Source organism: Schistocerca cancellata, chromosome 11 (genome assembly GCF_023864275.1).
Source record: "Schistocerca cancellata isolate TAMUIC-IGC-003103 chromosome 11, iqSchCanc2.1, whole genome shotgun sequence".
Taxonomy (NCBI): Eukaryota; Metazoa; Arthropoda; class Insecta; order Orthoptera; family Acrididae; genus Schistocerca; species Schistocerca cancellata.
In genome coordinates this window covers 12,821,897-12,840,775 of record NC_064636.1, presented here as the reverse complement: position 1 = coordinate 12,840,775, position 18,879 = coordinate 12,821,897, and the positions used below count along the sequence as shown (strand labels likewise).

The following is an 18,879-nucleotide window of genomic DNA, read 5'->3' as shown; positions in this document are numbered from 1 at the left end:
TCAAGAGCAGTATTACTAGCAAATCCACCACATATTCTAGGCAGAGTAGCAGGGTTAGACATAGTTATTATACCACTGCTTCTTAAAAACTTGTAACACTGAGGAGAAATAGAATGAACTAATGACCACAAAACTAAAATATCCCACGAATATCTTGCAATTTTCTTCTTGCATTTTAGCAATGGAATCTGTTCTTCCATAAGTTTATAATTTCATGTTTATCTGGCAAGTTTTCAGATAAATTATTCAAAATAGTGGTTATGAAATCAATACTCTCATTAGGTTCCTGATCTTCTCTGTTGCTAAATTTTAACTCGACAATATTAAGAATATTAGCTAACTGTGTTTTGGTACTTACGGTTACTAGAAACTTTATGTTCCCTATTTGACCAAGCTGTTAATCATTGACATGGACAGTGAAAGTGAGACTTGCGTTAATTGTAACATACCACAGAACTCTCAAAAATGGCATTTCACTAATTAAAAGAAAATACACACCACTCAGCTTATTGACACAGGTCCACTCATTCGAATGGCTACTATTAATTTTATCACATAATACCTTCAACGAAAAGAAAGATATTGCCTTCTTATGGTGTAGATAAATAATCAGGACATGCTGGCAATAGTGCTGGTATTGCACCTATAAACAAATATTAATTCTCAGTACCTTACCATATAAACCAAGAGTGTAAGAGATTCATCCAATAATTATATAACCTAACTCAAAGTCCGTAAACGACCAACTAACCTTTCCTTAAACGTGGACGATCAAGAGGCGTGTAATTAATCTTCCAGTCTTAGCATCATATGACGATGTACTTCTTTCTATTTCGTGTGCATGGAAATGCAGCTCACAAATCTGTTAAAAATAATGGATTACGTTACGTTAATATGAGAAAAGTTTGGCCTATGTATACAGGTTATGTTTACAAATCACAATTAACACTCAGACTAAACAGAACCATTTCATAGGTTTATTTACTAAAGCTGCTACTTACCACAGAGTGATCTGAAGGGATGAAATTATCACAGTGAACTGCTCTTATCCATTCTCTCCATGCATCTTCATCACGAGGGAAATGGAATGTACTGACTCTTTCCCGAGCAGTGTAATTGCCTCTACAAGCAGGCATAAAGTCTTCTTTTTTCCTTTACTGCATTTCGATTGCCCCCCCCCCCCCTTCACCATCGTACGCTGCTCTGCAGCCTACAGACGTTAAAAACGTAAGAAGAAAAGAAACAAGAAAAACAGGTGATAAAATGGTGACTTAAATTGTAAAACGGCGGAAAATTGTGGAAAGTAGGCATACAGCATCTACGTGGCACGTTTATATGTTGAACTACTATGAACACTATTACACTAACATTTCAATTCACAATCATATAACGTCTACACAGGCGAATCAACCACGACAGCACATGTGGCCTTGTGTTTGTTATGACCCGAGTGCTTACATCACGAGCGTCTCCAAAGACAGTGTAGCGGCCTTGTCCCTAGATGGCCATGCTAAAAGGAAAGCCATATCTTCTGTAGCAGCGTCTTGGGCTGACATCTGTTGGCGACACCGAGCAACACTGCAGTATTCAAGCGCTGCTAATTTTACTTCGCATTGGCAAGTTTAGCAGGAAAATATTGGAAGTAACATATATTATCGCAGGTATATCATTTAGTTATTTTTAATTTTCTAACAGAATTGCAATAAGTGGCCACATCTTTTGATTATATGTAAATGATATACTTCATACCCATCAATTTTTGTGGTAAGGTGCTCTTTAGATATGGTAACGTTACATATGTAATTGCTATAGCGGCACTCACGGCGTTATCGTGAAATTTTTGGAGGGCTCGGATACATTAATTCGTGCCTAAGAATTGGTGGAGAGATGTACTCGTAGTTTTCTGTATTTTCAACTACAGCCAGGAACTTTCTAGGTCGATCTATCGACCACGGCTTGGCTACACACACATATCCTTCTTGCAACGCATCTCCATCACAGCCGCAAATTGCGTCTTTCCCTTGTTGCATCTTGTTTATTTTTTTGTATCGAATTTCAAGCATACTTTCAAACTTACTATTTTAGATCCTTACTTCGACTATTCTCCAGGTTTAGGTGGACTATATGTAAACAGCACGATGCTGTCAGCCCAAGCAGGGGGATTCACTCAAAAATTATTCCCGCATTTCGTCTCATCCAGTGGAACTATCGAATTATGACGCAAAATTCCGCGGAAATGCCAAGAATATCAGCTTTCGTACCAACTGGGTCCGTACTAGTCTTCCCTCGCTCCTGTACTGAAATGACAATTTTTTCTTTCGCCTACGGCGCCAGTCTGTTCGTTGAGCTCAGCTTTGGAAATCCAGCCAGGCAGAAGACTGTGATTCTAACTCGGCCAGCTGCACGTAGTGTAGAGGAGTGACGCGAGAGAGCAGCAGCCGCCTGCTATGGAGAAAAGCCAGACTCGAGTCTTTTTCTTTACTCTACCAATATTTTGGTTAAATATGGTAACATCATTATTTATGTTCCTGTTGTGAGAATTTTGTGTGTTTTGGACCTCTTTAGCACCTGCCTGCCTGAACTTCTCATTGACACATTAGTCTAAAAAAGAGGTACATCCATGAGTACTAGTGTCCCCCCTTATGGATTTTGCAAACAACCCTGCCAGTTTACTCTTCCCTTTCCTATTGAGGTGTAGGCCATGCCTCGAGGAATCCCCCCTTATCGATAGCCTCGACAGGAACCGATCCGATGTCTGACAGAGTGGCCACCCTACGCAACTGATCCGACTCCATATTTACCCTCCTGACGGAGCGGTTCAACTGGGGCCGATCGTGCCGCACAAAAGCAGGCACCAGCCCAACATTGGTACGGGTCGTTGCCGAGGCTGTTTTCACCAGGTCACACTCGATACTGTAGCTCTGATCCCTATCGACACTGTTTCCCACTCCACCCACTATCATCACACGATCCTGCTTTGTGAATCCCTTGCACAAGGAACCTATATCCTCTACCACCTGGCTAAGACTTACACTTGGCTTGAAAAGTTTGTGGCCTGGTACCTGTCACCTAATTTTTCCTGCAAAATCTGGCCCACACCTCTTCCATGGCTGCTACCTAGCAACAGAACTTTCCTATTACTTTGTACTCTTTTTTTCTTAGTGAGATTCTGTTGCATCCTAACTACATCTACTTCTACTGGAGCCTCTTCCTTACTTAACTGTGGCAGCAAGGCAAATCTATCCGTTGTGCCAATTGGGAAACTGTCAGACACTCTCCTCTTTCTGTAGCCCCTGTTCCCAGCTACCACTTGCCACCGCTGTTTACCCTCCTCCCCCCTTAACCTCTTCAGTTCCAGCCCTCGCTCTGTCCAAATCAGCCTGAAGGGCTCTAATTTATCCTCCTGTTCAGCTATAAGCCTATCTCTTGAGCAAACGCTGCAAAAGAATGGAAGAGTCTCGTTTGCTTCCCCAATTCCCACGCCGCTACAATTTCCCCAATGAAACCAACAATACTCGGTGCGGAATCTTAAATTTTCTAATCCACGTTAATGCTTGAAAATTGCACTTACTTTACATAAAAGCAGTTGCTTTTCTATTCTGCCAGTTTGCTCTGCAGATGTTCATCAGCCGTATTATTCTTCATGGTGCATCCCTCTCTTCTTGCCTTCAAAAGTACAACTAAAAGCACAGCATTGTTGGTTCATTCAAGACGAAAATACCCAATATCTCCTACTTTAAATGAACATGTCACGAACTGCAGTCAGCTCTAACCTGTGCAGATGTGATGACGGCCATACTTTTGCTGGCAGCGACTCGACCTGCCATCTGTCTGCGGCAGTTGGTACTGCGGCCGGCAACTCCTGCCATCTCGCGCCTCTCCGGTACACTACGTGCAGCCGGCCAAGTGTCTTTTCCGCCATTACACCTCGTGCCGTCTTCTCCAGACATGGTCCCGCAACGTACCAAATTCGGAAGATTAACTTATCATAAGACCAATTAAAGGATGTTGATTGTTAGAACTGTTTCCAAAATCAATTACACATCAAAATGTGCTTCAGATTCAAATAGAGCAACTCTACAGTTATGCACAAGCAACAAACAAATAAAACTCATTGAACCTAAGGATGTGTTTTTTCATTTGTGGGATTTGAAGATAATGACTATCGACTGGATGGGCGGGACCGCCTCCGACTCCTCAAACTCCTCTCTGGCCGGACATGGGGGTTTCCATCCTCCACACCTACAAATCCTTAATCCGTCCCATCCTCTGTCATGCCAGTCCTGCCTGGATATCTGCCCCCCCCCCCCCCCCCAAATTCTATAAGTCCCTCCAGATCCTTGAGCGTCATGCACTCCACCTCGCCTTCCGTATACACCTCACGTCCCCCACGACAACAACAACAACAGGCTGTAGAGCAGCGTACTAAGCTGCTGCCAGCCCACCCCCTTCGGGAGGAATTGAAAATCAATAAAGGAAAAAAAAATATGCGTGGGGAACGAAATAAATAGGAGAGCGAAAATAACCTGGCCTACTCGGCAGTGTTTCCATCACTAATCGAATATACTGTGCCTCCGATTTGTACGAAAAAGTAAGTTAGGAGGCACTACGATTACCGCTTATGACTTTTAGTATCGAGATATGCCGGTCAACGTTAACTGCGAGAACTGGTCAGGAGCTGAAAGTTGGCCTCACAGCAATGTGGAGATGCGCACTGTCAGATGCTGTACTAAGACAGGGAGCTGCAGGAATTACGCATAGCTTCACATCCAAATCCAATAAGCTAGATGTTTCGCGCATTCACAAACATATCTGCATTGTGCTACTGAGTTCAGTGTGCCAAGTTTCCGCTACATCGTTTGACGCGGTTTCATAAACCACGCCATTCAAAAATTTCGAATTAGAACAATATCGTAGGGTATACGAACATTATTGGAGTTGACCGAATATGTAGAATACACTACCAAACTTGTACCTGGGTGTAAGAAATTCTTGCTACAAACCTTGTACAGACAGGGGCACGTACAGCAGTTTCATTAGTAAAAAAGCTATAACTAAACATTAGGACACACCAAGCGATTGTTTATTACCTCTAAGAGTTTCCTGTCAAAGTTGTAAATTGGAAATGAGGTGAAGTGACATGAGTGATGCTCCCGAGTGCTCTGTTGCTCATCGTCGCCGATAGATGGCACGCCGGCATGCTGCCCTGGTAAACACACCGCAAACGCAGCGCCGCAGAGCGGAGAGCATCTCAACTCACTGTGCTGGCAACACGGCTGCTTCACGGAAAACGAATAAACGAATTTTTAACACTAAACTTTTAGGCGTGAGCCATTACACACTGTGGTTAATATTCATAAGGCATTGCATGCTGTGCGAATTCTTTGTCCAAGTATGCTGATGTGTTAACACCATTTTAATAGTTGATCGACGTGGATACCTCAGAATTATGTGCCAGCTACACAGTCTATGGTTTCACCACATTCTTTAAGTTTTGTTATATTATCTTTTGTGTTTGTGTAGAAGTTTATTGTTATCTGACCAGTTACACAACGACTTAATTCCTTTTCATTTTTTACTTCTAATATTTCTTGTGTCCTATCTGTAATTACTATAATGCTATCAGCAGCAAGTAACACAGTTTATCCTGGTGTGACCAACAGTGGGAAGTCATAATGGAAATGAGAAACAGTGTTTGGCCTGACACACTCTGTTGTTGACATATTGGTGATCTGAAAGGTGTTTCACCATATAATTAGGGCCACTTGAGATCTGGGATATCTCTGCACTCTGTCTGCTAGGTAAGACCAAATCATTCATTAATCGCTAGTGTTTCAATTTTACCTTGAAGTATTTCATGATCAATCGTGTCAAATGCTTCACTGAGGTCTAGGAAAATATCTGTTACTTGTTCTCCTTTACCTAGAGCTAGCTATCACTTTTGTAAATTTTGCTATAACTTCTAGTGTTCACTTTCCAGACCTCAAGCCAAATTGTTCTTTGCACCCAAGTTACCACTTATGAAAATAACCCATAAGTCTGTTTTTCATAATAATTTCTATCACTTTCTTGAAAAGTAAGACAGCAATAAAACTGGTCTCTTGTCACCTATGTTTTCTGTATCACCTTTTTTATGCACGGGAAGGACTTTTGCTTACGTCAGGCAATCGGGGAGACAACCTGATGAGAACTCATTTATGATGTCTGTTAAGGGTGTTTTTGTGCTTCTAATGCAGGGGGACACCAAGAGTCTCCTTTCTGTGCCATATACATCACAATTAACTAGCAATGAGTTATCTAATTGTTCAGCACCCCACATAAAGGTATTAAGTTCACAGTTGAGGACAAAGTAGGCACCATTGTAAACTTACTAGACCTGACCATTAGAATAACAAGTAGTAGACATAAAATTGAAATTTATTGGAAGTCTACAACAGCATTCCGCCATCCACAACTCCTCTTGTCATCCCACAGCCCCAGAATGGCAGCATTCTGGTATGTTGTCAAGAGGAACAGCAACCCAACTGCAACACTCTGAAGATAAATGTAAACAAGAGATTGAAATAAACACCGGAGTAGCGGAATACCTGAAAAACACAAATAGTTGCAAAAGAATCGCAGCACACAAAACAAACGTAAAATAAGACCACCTAAACAGTACAATTTGTGGGTAGTATTTGGTATCAGACTGCCAATGTCGTGATACGTAAAGGCATAAACATGTCACATGCAACGCGATTGGGCAGAAAATAGTGCATCCTTGAACCACCGCAGATGTACAAATATCAAAGAAAACAGACTGAGTCCATCCTAATTGACAACATGGTACCAAAGCGTTTGTCATCTCTGGTCTTAACAGCAGCCTGCACCATTAGATTTGCAATACACATGTCCAATCTCTCTCTCTCTCTCTCTCTCTCTTGTATCACATACACTACGTTTTTGCCCCACTTCATATTTACTACGAATTTCGTAATTTGTGTTTCATTAATATTTTCTAAATGAACACTTGACTAGCGTACTCCCAGTACTCATTAGATCTACTTAAAATGACAGCACAGTTTGGATCATTGTCAATATAGTTGGCTATAACATGCTACAGGTGGAAGCCTAGCAAACCCATAGCTCTGGGATGACCAATATTTCGCTCTTCTTCTGTCACTCCTTTCATCCTCTATCTCTGAGTCCCAAACTGAATTGTTATTTATGTATAATTATATCATTTCTAGCAATATAATTACCACATTTCATGTTTTCAACAGGTCACCTGAACACACAAATGAATACAACGTTTGAGTTATGTAAACTTAAAAGAAGTCATGTTCAATTTTAAATACTTAATATCTATTCATGTGCTCAACCACAGATATGCACAATACTTTAAGACTTACTCAGACATAATGGTCTGTTTCACTATATGTTCTTAGTATTTTGAAGTAGTGTTTCTGCTGTATGTTGTTTGTATCTACCACTTTCCAAATATCGTCTTTGTTTAGAAAGTGTGTCAGTTTATTGTGCTGTATATGATGCACAAACTAGCCTGTGAAGACCAGAGGTATTCTATTGTAACTGTTTTATTTGTACATTTAGATTTACGTCCACGTTTTAGCCGGAGATCTCCACAGAGCCGTGTTCCAAAAAGTGATTTGTTTCCCTACAGGCAGTGCCTCAGGTTAGCCAAAAATCATAACATAATACAAACATCATATTAATACAAGTAACCCACCTGGTAATGGAGGTTTAAATCTTTGAAACATGGCGAGGAAATAAATTAAACAGTGACTGGTAACAGTAAACACATTGCTTCAGTTGAATTAACATAGTTACTTGAAGTGTCTTCAGAAGTATTGGGGTGAAGGGCTTAACTGAATCACTCAGCATGTCTTGTAGGACTCCGAATGCAAGTAAACAGAAACCACAGGAAAATGTAAAACAAGGGAAAGGGTTGTAGTCAAATTACAGCAGATAATGCGCGAGGGATTAAGAGTGGGAAATGGCACACTTCTAGGACTGGACGAATTTTGCTATTTTGGCAGAAATGCCCAAACTAGAGAGCATGAAAACTGCAGTGCGGCAGTGAAAAAACTGAGATGTTTACATCACGTAATTGTAAATATGAGTAGTGGAAAGTAATTTTTTAAAGAATTTTTGTGGAGTTTTACTAGGTATGGAAGTTAACTGTGGACAACAAATACCATAGACAGGAGGAGAAAGGTAGTTGCTTAAATGTGGTGCTACAGAAGAAAGCTGAAGATCAGATGAGTAGACTGGATAACCCATGAAGAGGTATTTGTTTTTGAATACGAGTCCCACAGGAAGTCCTCATATCCATATTTTCACCATGTGTCTTCGAATGCGAGGGAACCTTCCCTGATAAATCAACCGTTGATTCCCTTGGGTACATACCCTGCCCATCTGTAACACATTCCCATTATAGCTGTAATTATGTCCATCCCGCCGGTATGCTTCCTCGCCCATTTTTACTCTTCTGTATATTCAAGCTGTACTCTGAGGTCCAATAGTCCAGAAATAATACACCCAAAAACTTTCCATCTCAGAGATTGGAAATATATTTTGTACTCACTTAACTTGAAAGAATTCAGAAGACATGATGGTTATATGAGGTGCCTACAGCACTGAGTGATATTTTAATTAACAAAACACACAATGCTCGTTTAACTACTATTTAGGTTAGATTCTCTGCATGCTATTCAAAACTGCACATGCTCAACCGTAGGATGCTTACAACTAGTATAAAGACCTCACTTATCTGTACAAATATATCGAGAGGCAAAAATTTGTTTCTTTCAGAGTCTGGGAAGAAATTTTGTTTGTTATGACTGTAACTTACAAATGATTCACTGAAATGTTTATATTGTTATAAATATTTGTAGCTACAAATTGTAAACTCGGTCTCTCCGTGTCTCCACACATGACAACTCATCAGTCATGTATACAATGAAGTGGATGATGATAGATGAAATGTTTTGAAATCGCTACTTATATTTACCACAAATATGTCATTGTACCTATAACTACAGATATCACATGCTAATATATCTGAATCACAAACACATCCTTAAGGATGGCAACTGTTTGCAGCAAATTTGGAGGCCACAGTTCAAAATCCAGAGTTGTCTTGGCTTTATAAAAAGATAAACCTCTTGACTGGCAGGTTTTACTCAATTAATGAATAATAAAATTGTCAACCACCTCGAGTCACACATATAGGTAATAAACATAGTTATGTATCGACTGCTCACATATGCCCACACACCGGCACACACCGTCCCGACACGTAACTGACTGCTCACATATTCCCACACACAGGCACACACCGTCGCGACACGTAACCGACTGCTCACATATTCCCAAACACCGGCACACACCGTCCCGACACGTAACGGACTGCTCACATATTCCCACACACAGGCACACACAGTCCCGACACTTAACCGACTGCTCACATATTCCCACACACAGGCACACACCGTCCCGACACGTAGCCGACTGCTCACATATTCCCACACACAGGCACACACCGACCTGACACGTAACCGACTGCTCACATATTCCCACACACAGGCACACACCGTCCCGATACGTAACCGACTGCTCACATATTCCCACACACAGGCACACACCATCGCGACACGTAACCGACTGCTCACATATTCCCAAACACCGGCACACACCGTCCCGACACGTAACGGACTGCTCACATATTCCCACACACAGGCACACACAGTCCCGACACTTAACCGACTGCTCACATATTCCCACACACAGGCACACACCGTCCCGACACGTAGCCGACTGCTCACATATTCCCACACACAGGCACACACCGACCTGACACGTAACCGACTGCTCACATATTCCCACACGCAGGCACACACCGTCCCGATACGTAACCGACTGCTCACATATTCCCACACACAGGCACACACCGTCCCGACACGTAACGGACTGCTCACATATTCCCACACACAGGCACAAAAGGTCCTGACACGTAACCAACTGCTCACATATTCCCACACACAGGCACACACCGACCTGACACGTAACCGACTGCTCACATATTCCCACACACAGGCACACACCGTCCCGATACGTAACCGACTGCTCACATATTCCCACACACAGGCACACACCGTCCCGACACGTAACCGACTGCTCACATATTCCCACACACAGGCACACACTGTCCCGACACGTAACCGACTGCTCACATATTCCCACACACCGGCACACACCGTCCCGACACGTAACCGACTGCTCACTTATTCCCACACACCGGCACACACTGTCCCGACACGTAACCGACTGCTCACATATTCCCACACACCGGCACACATCGTCCCGACACGTAACCGACTGCTCACATATTCCCACACACAGGCACACACCGTCACGACACGTAACCGACAGCTCACATATTCCCACACACCGGCACACACCATCCCGACACGTAACCGACTGCTCACATATTCCCACACACAGGCACACACGGTCCCGACACGTAACCGATTGCTCACATATTCCCACACACCGGCACACACCATCCTGACACGTAACCGACTGCTCACATACTCCCACACACCGGCACACACCATCTCGACACGTAACCGACTGCTCACATATTCCCACACACTGGCACACACTGTCCCGACACATAACCGACTGCTCACATATTCCCACACACCGGCACACACCGTCCCGACACGTAACCGACTGCTGACATATTCTTACACACAGGCACATACCGTCCTGACACAAAACCGACTGCTCACATATTCCCACACACAGGCACACACCGTCCCAACACATAACCGACATCTCACATATTCCCACACACAGGAACACACCGTCCCGACACGTAACCGACTGCTCACACATTCCCACATACAGACACACACCGTTCCGACATGTAACTGACTGCTCTAATATTCCCACACACTGGCACACACCGTACCGACACATAACCGACTGCTCACATATTCCCACACTCAGGCACACACCGTCCCGACAAGTAACCGACTGCTCACATATTCCCACACCCAGGCACACACCGTCCCGACACGTAACCGACTGCTCATATATACCCACACACCGTCCCGACACGTAACTGACTGCTCACATATTCCCACACACCGGAACACACCGTCCCGGCACGTAACCGACTGGTCACATATTCCCACACACAGGCACACAAGGTCCTCACACGTAACCGACTGCTCACATATTCCAACACACAGGCACACACCGTCCTGACACGTATCTGACTGCTCACATATTCCCAAACACACTGGCACACACCGTCCCGACACGTAACCGACTGCTCACATATTCCCACACACAGGCACACACCGTCCCGACACGTAACCGACTGCTCACATATTCCCACACACATGCACACACCGTCCCGACACGTAATGGACTGCTCACATATTCCCACACACAGGCACACACTGTCCCGACACTTAACCGACTGCTCACATATTCCTAAACACAGGCACACACCGTCCCGACACGTAGCCGACTGCTCACATATTCCCACACACAGGCACACAATGTCCCGACATGTAACCGACTGCTCACATATTCCCACACACTGGCACACACCGACCTGACACGTAACCGACTGCTCACATATTCCCACACACAGGCACACACCGTCCCGACACGTAACCGACTGCTCACATATTCCCACACACAGGCACACACCGTCCCGACACGTAACCGATTGCTCACATATTCCCACACACAGGCACGCACTGTCCCGACACGTAACCGTCTGCTCACATATTCCCACACACCGGCACACACCGTCCCGACACGTAACCGACTGCTCACTTATTCCCACACACCGGCTCACACTGTCCTGACACGTAACCGACTGCTCACATATTCCCACACACCGGCACACATCGTCCCGACACGTAACTGACTGCTCACATATTCCCACACACTGGCACACACCGTCACGACACGTAACCGACAGCTCACATATTCCCACACACCGGCACACACCATCCCGACACGGAACCGACTGCTCACATATTCCCACACACAGGCACACACGGTCCCGACACGTAACCGATTGCTCACATATTCCCACACACCGGCACACACCGTCCTGACACGTAACCGACTGCTCACATATTCCAACACACCGGCACACACCATCTCGACACGTAACCGACTGCTCACATATTCCCACACACCGGCACACACCGTCCCGACACATAACCGACTGCTCACATATTCCCACACACCGGCACACACCATCCCGACACATAACCGACTGCTCACATATTCCCACACACAGGCACACACCATCCCGGGACGTAACCGACTGCTCACATATTGCCACAAACCGTCCCGACACATAACCGACTGCCCACATATTCCTACACACCGGCACACACCATCCCGACACGTAACCGACTGCTCAAATATTCCCACACACATGCACACACCGCCCCAGCACGTAACCGACTGCTCACATATTCCCACACACCGTCCCGACACGTAACTGACTGCTCTATTATTCCCACACACCGGCACACACCGTCCCGACAAGTAACCGACTGCTCACATATTCCCACACACCGGCACAAAAGGTCCCAACACGTAACCGACTGCTCACATATTCCCACACACAGGCACACACCGTCCCGACACATAACTGACTGCTCACATATTCCCACACACATGCCCACACCGTCCCGACACGTAACCGACTGCTCACATATTCCCACACACAAGCACACACCGTCCCGACATGTAACCGTCTGCTCAGATATTCCCACACACAGGCACACACCGTCCCGACACATAACCGACTGCTCACATATTCACACACACAGGAACACAACGTCCCGACACGTAACCGACTGCTCACATATTCCCACACACAGGCACACACCGTCCCGACATGTTACTGACTGCTCAAATATTCCCACAAACTAGCACACACCGTCCTGACACGTACCCGACTGCTCACATATTCCCACACACAGGCACACAGGGTCACGACACGTAACCGACTGCTCGCATATTCCCACACACAGGCACACACCGTCCCGACACGTAACTGACTGCTCACATATTCCCAAACACACTGGCACACACCGTCCCGACACGTAATGGACTGCTCACATATTCCCACACACAGGCACACACCGTCCCGACACTTAACCGACTGCTCACATATTCCTAAACACAGGCACACACTGTCCCGACACGTAGCCGACTGCTCACATATTCCCACACACAGGCACACAATGTCCCGACATGTAACCGACTGCTCACATATTCCCACACACTGGCACACACCGACCTGACACGTAACCGACTGCTCACACATTCCCACACACAGGCACACACCGTCCCGACACGTAACCGACTGCTCACATATTCCCACACACAGGCACACACCGTCCCGACACGTAACCGATTGCTCACATATTCCCACACACAGGCACGCACTGTCCCGACACGTAACCGTCTGCTCACATATTCCCACACACCGGCACACACCGTCCCGACACGTAACCGACTGCTCACTTATTCCCACACACCGGCACACACTGTCCCGACACGTAACCGACTGCTCACATATTCCCACACACCGGCACACATCGTCCCGACACGTAACTGACTGCTCACATATTCCCACACACTGGCACACACCGTCACGACACGTAACCGACAGCTCACATATTCCCACACACCGGCACACACCATCCCGACACGTAACCGACTGCTCACATATTCCCACACACAGGCACACACGGTCCCGACACGTAACCGATTGCTCACATATTCCCACACACCGGCACACACCGTCCTGACACGTAACCGACAGCTCACATATTCCCACACACCGGCACACACCATCCCGACACGTAACCGACTGCTCACATATTCCCACACACAGGCACACACCGTCCCGACACGTAACCGACAGCTCACATATTCCCACACACTGGCACACACCGTCATGACATGTAACCGACTGCTCACATATTCACACACACACAGGCACAGACCGTCCCGACACGTAACCGACTGCTCACATATTCCCACACACAGGCACACACCATCCCGACATGTAACCGACTGCTCACATATTCCCACACACAGGCACACACAATCCCGACACGTAACCGACTGCTCACATATTCCCACACACCGTCCGGACACGTAACTGACTGCTCACATACTCCCACACACCGGCACACACCGTCCCGACACGTAACCGACTGCTCACATATTCCCACACACAGGCACACTAGGTCCCGACACATAACCGACTGCTCACATATTCCCACACACAGGCACACACCGTCCCAACACGTAACCGAAATCTCACATATTCCCACACACAGGAACACACCGTCCCGACACGTAACCGACTGCTCACATATTCCCACATACAGACACACACCGTTCCGACATGTAACTGACTGCTCTAATATTCCCACACACTGGCACACACCGTACCGACACGTAACCGACTGGTCACATATTCCCACACACAGGCACACAAGGTCCTCACACGTAACCGACTGTTCACATATTCCCACATACTGGCACACACCGTCCCGACATGTAACCGACTGCTCACATATTCCCACACACAGGCACACACCGTCCCGACACGTAACCGACTGCTGACATATTCTTACACACAGGCACATACCGTCCTGACACAAAACCGACTGCTCACATATTCCCACACACAGGCACACACCGTCCCAACACATAACCGACATCTCACATATTCCCACACACAGGAACACACCGTCCCGACACGTAACCGACTGCTCACATATTCCCACATACAGACACACACCGTTCCGACATGTAACTGACTGCTCTAATATTCCCACACACTGGCACACACTGTACCGACACATAACCGACTGCTCACATATTCCCACACTCAGGCACACACCGTCCCGACAAGTAACCGACTGCTCACATATTCCCACACCCAGGCACACACCGTCCCGACACGTAACCGACTGCTCATATATACCCACACACCGTCCCGACACGTAACTGACTGCTCACATATTCCCACACACCGGAACACACCGTCCCGGCACGTAACCGACTGGTCACATATTCCCACACACAGGCACACAAGGTCCTCACACGTAACCGACTGCTCACATATTCCAACACACAGGCACACACCGTCCTGACACGTATCTGACTGCTCACATATTCCCAAACACACTGGCACACACCGTCCCGACACGTAACCGACTGCTCACATATTCCCACACACAGGCACACACCGTCCCGACACGTAACGGACTGCTCACATATTCCCACAATCAGGCACACACAGTCCCGACACTTAACCGACTGCTCACATATTCCCACACACAGGCACACACCGTCCCGACACGTAGCCGACTGCTCACATATTCCCACACACAGGCACACACCGACCTGACACGTAACCGACTGCTCACATATTCCCACACACAGGCACACACCGTCCCGATACGTAACCGACTGCTCACATATTCCCACACACAGGCACACACCATCGCGACACGTAACCGACTGCTCACATATTCCCAAACACCGGCACACACCGTCCCGACACGTAACGGACTGCTCACATATTCCCACACACAGGCACACACAGTCCCGACACTTAACCGACTGCTCACATATTCCCACACACAGGCACACACCGTCCCGACACGTAGCCGACTGCTCACATATTCCCACACACAGGCACACACCGACCTGACACGTAACCGACTGCTCACATATTCCCACACGCAGGCACACACCGTCCCGATACGTAACCGACTGCTCACATATTCCCACACACAGGCACACACCGTCCCGACACGTAACCGACTGCTCACATATTCCCACACACAGGCACACACTGTCCCGACACGTAACCGACTGCTCACATATTCCCAAACACCGGCACACACCGTCCCGACACGTAACGGACTGCTCACATATTCCCACACACAGGCACAAAAGGTCCTGACACGTAACCAACTGCTCACATATTCCCACACACAGGCACACACCGACCTGACACGTAACCGACTGCTCACATATTCCCACACACAGGCACACACCGTCCCGATACGTAACCGACTGCTCACATATTCCCACACACAGGCACACACCGTCCCGACACGTAACCGACTGCTCACATATTCCCACACACAGGCACACACTGTCCCGACACGTAACCGACTGCTCACATATTCCCACACACCGGCACACACCGTCCCGACACGTAACCGACTGCTCACTTATTCCCACACACCGGCACACACTGTCCCGACACGTAACCGACTGCTCACATATTCCCACACACCGGCACACATCGTCCCGACACGTAACCGACTGCTCACATATTCCCACACACAGGCACACACCGTCACGACACGTAACCGACAGCTCACATATTCCCACACACCGGCACACACCATCCCGACACGTAACCGACTGCTCACATATTCCCACACACAGGCACACACGGTCCCGACACGTAACCGATTGCTCACATATTCCCACACACCGGCACACACCATCCTGACACGTAACCGACTGCTCACATACTCCCACACACCGGCACACACCATCTCGACACGTAACCGACTGCTCACATATTCCCACACACTGGCACACACTGTCCCGACACATAACCGACTGCTCACATATTCCCACACACCGGCACACACCGTCCCGACACGTAACCGACTGCTGACATATTCTTACACACAGGCACATACCGTCCTGACACAAAACCGACTGCTCACATATTCCCACACACAGGCACACACCGTCCCAACACATAACCGACATCTCACATATTCCCACACACAGGAACACACCGTCCCGACACGTAACCGACTGCTCACACATTCCCACATACAGACACACACCGTTCCGACATGTAACTGACTGCTCTAATATTCCCACACACTGGCACACACCGTACCGACACATAACCGACTGCTCACATATTCCCACACTCAGGCACACACCGTCCCGACAAGTAACCGACTGCTCACATATTCCCACACCCAGGCACACACCGTCCCGACACGTAACCGACTGCTCATATATACCCACACACCGTCCCGACACGTAACTGACTGCTCACATATTCCCACACACCGGAACACACCGTCCCGGCACGTAACCGACTGGTCACATATTCCCACACACAGGCACACAAGGTCCTCACACGTAACCGACTGCTCACATATTCCAACACACAGGCACACACCGTCCTGACACGTATCTGACTGCTCACATATTCCCAAACACACTGGCACACACCGTCCCGACACGTAACCGACTGCTCACATATTCCCACACACAGGCACACACCGTCCCGACACGTAACCGACTGCTCACATATTCCCACACACATGCACACACCGTCCCGACACGTAATGGACTGCTCACATATTCCCACACACAGGCACACACCGTCCCGACACTTAACCGACTGCTCACATATTCCTAAACACAGGCACACACCGTCCCGACACGTAGCCGACTGCTCACATATTCCCACACACAGGCACACAATGTCCCGACATGTAACCGACTGCTCACATATTCCCACACACTGGCACACACCGACCTGACACGTAACCGACTGCTCACATATTCCCACACACAGGCACACACCGTCCCGACACGTAACCGACTGCTCACATATTCCCACACACAGGCACACACCGTCCCGACACGTAACCGATTGCTCACATATTCCCACACACAGGCACGCACTGTCCCGACACGTAACCGTCTGCTCACATATTCCCACACACCGGCACACACCGTCCCGACACGTAACCGACTGCTCACTTATTCCCACACACCGGCTCACACTGTCCTGACACGTAACCGACTGCTCACATATTCCCACACACCGGCACACATCGTCCCGACACGTAACTGACTGCTCACATATTCCCACACACTGGCACACACCGTCACGACACGTAACCGACAGCTCACATATTCCCACACACCGGCACACACCATCCCGACACGGAACCGACTGCTCACATATTCCCACACACAGGCACACACGGTCCCGACACGTAACCGATTGCTCACATATTCCCACACACCGGCACACACCGTCCTGACACGTAACCGACTGCTCACATATTCCAACACACCGGCACACACCATCTCGACACGTAACCGACTGCTCACATATTCCCACACACCGGCACACACCGTCCCGACACATAACCGACTGCTCACATATTCCCACACACCGGCACACACCATCCCGACACATAACCGACTGCTCACATATTCCCACACACAGGCACACACCGTCCCGGGACGTAACCGACTGCTCACATATTGCCACACACAGGCACACACCGCCCCAGCACGTAACCGACTGCTCACATATTCCCACACACCGTCCCGACACGTAACTGACTGCTCTATTATTCCCACACACCGGCACACACCGTCCCGACAAGTAACCGACTGCTCACATATTCCCACACACCGGCACAAAAGGTCCCAACACGTAACCGACTGCTCACATATTCCCACACACAGGCACACACCGTCCCGACACATAACTGACTGCTCACATATTCCCACACACATGCCCACACCGTCCCGACACGTAACCGACTGCTCACATATTCCCACACACAAGCACACACCGTCCCGACATGTAACCGTCTGCTCAGATATTCCCACACACAGGCACACACCGTCCCGACACATAACCGACTGCTCACATATTCACACACACAGGAACACAACGTCCCGACACGTAACCGACTGCTCACATATTCCCACACACAGGCACACACCGTCCCGACATGT

At 47.7% G+C, this 18,879-nt stretch overlaps 1 long non-coding RNA gene across 1 annotated transcript; it reads right to left on the bottom strand.

The window, feature by feature from the left end:
- Window positions 1–417: 417 nt before the first annotated feature.
- LOC126108689 (uncharacterized) lies at window positions 418–1,465 on the bottom strand. The gene is made up of 3 exons (XR_007523592.1): window positions 1,002–1,465; window positions 752–862; window positions 418–643 (listed from the first exon to the last, which is right to left on the bottom strand). It is a non-coding gene; the product is annotated as an uncharacterized LOC126108689 (long non-coding RNA).
- Between the last annotated feature and the right edge of the window lie 17,414 nt (window positions 1,466–18,879).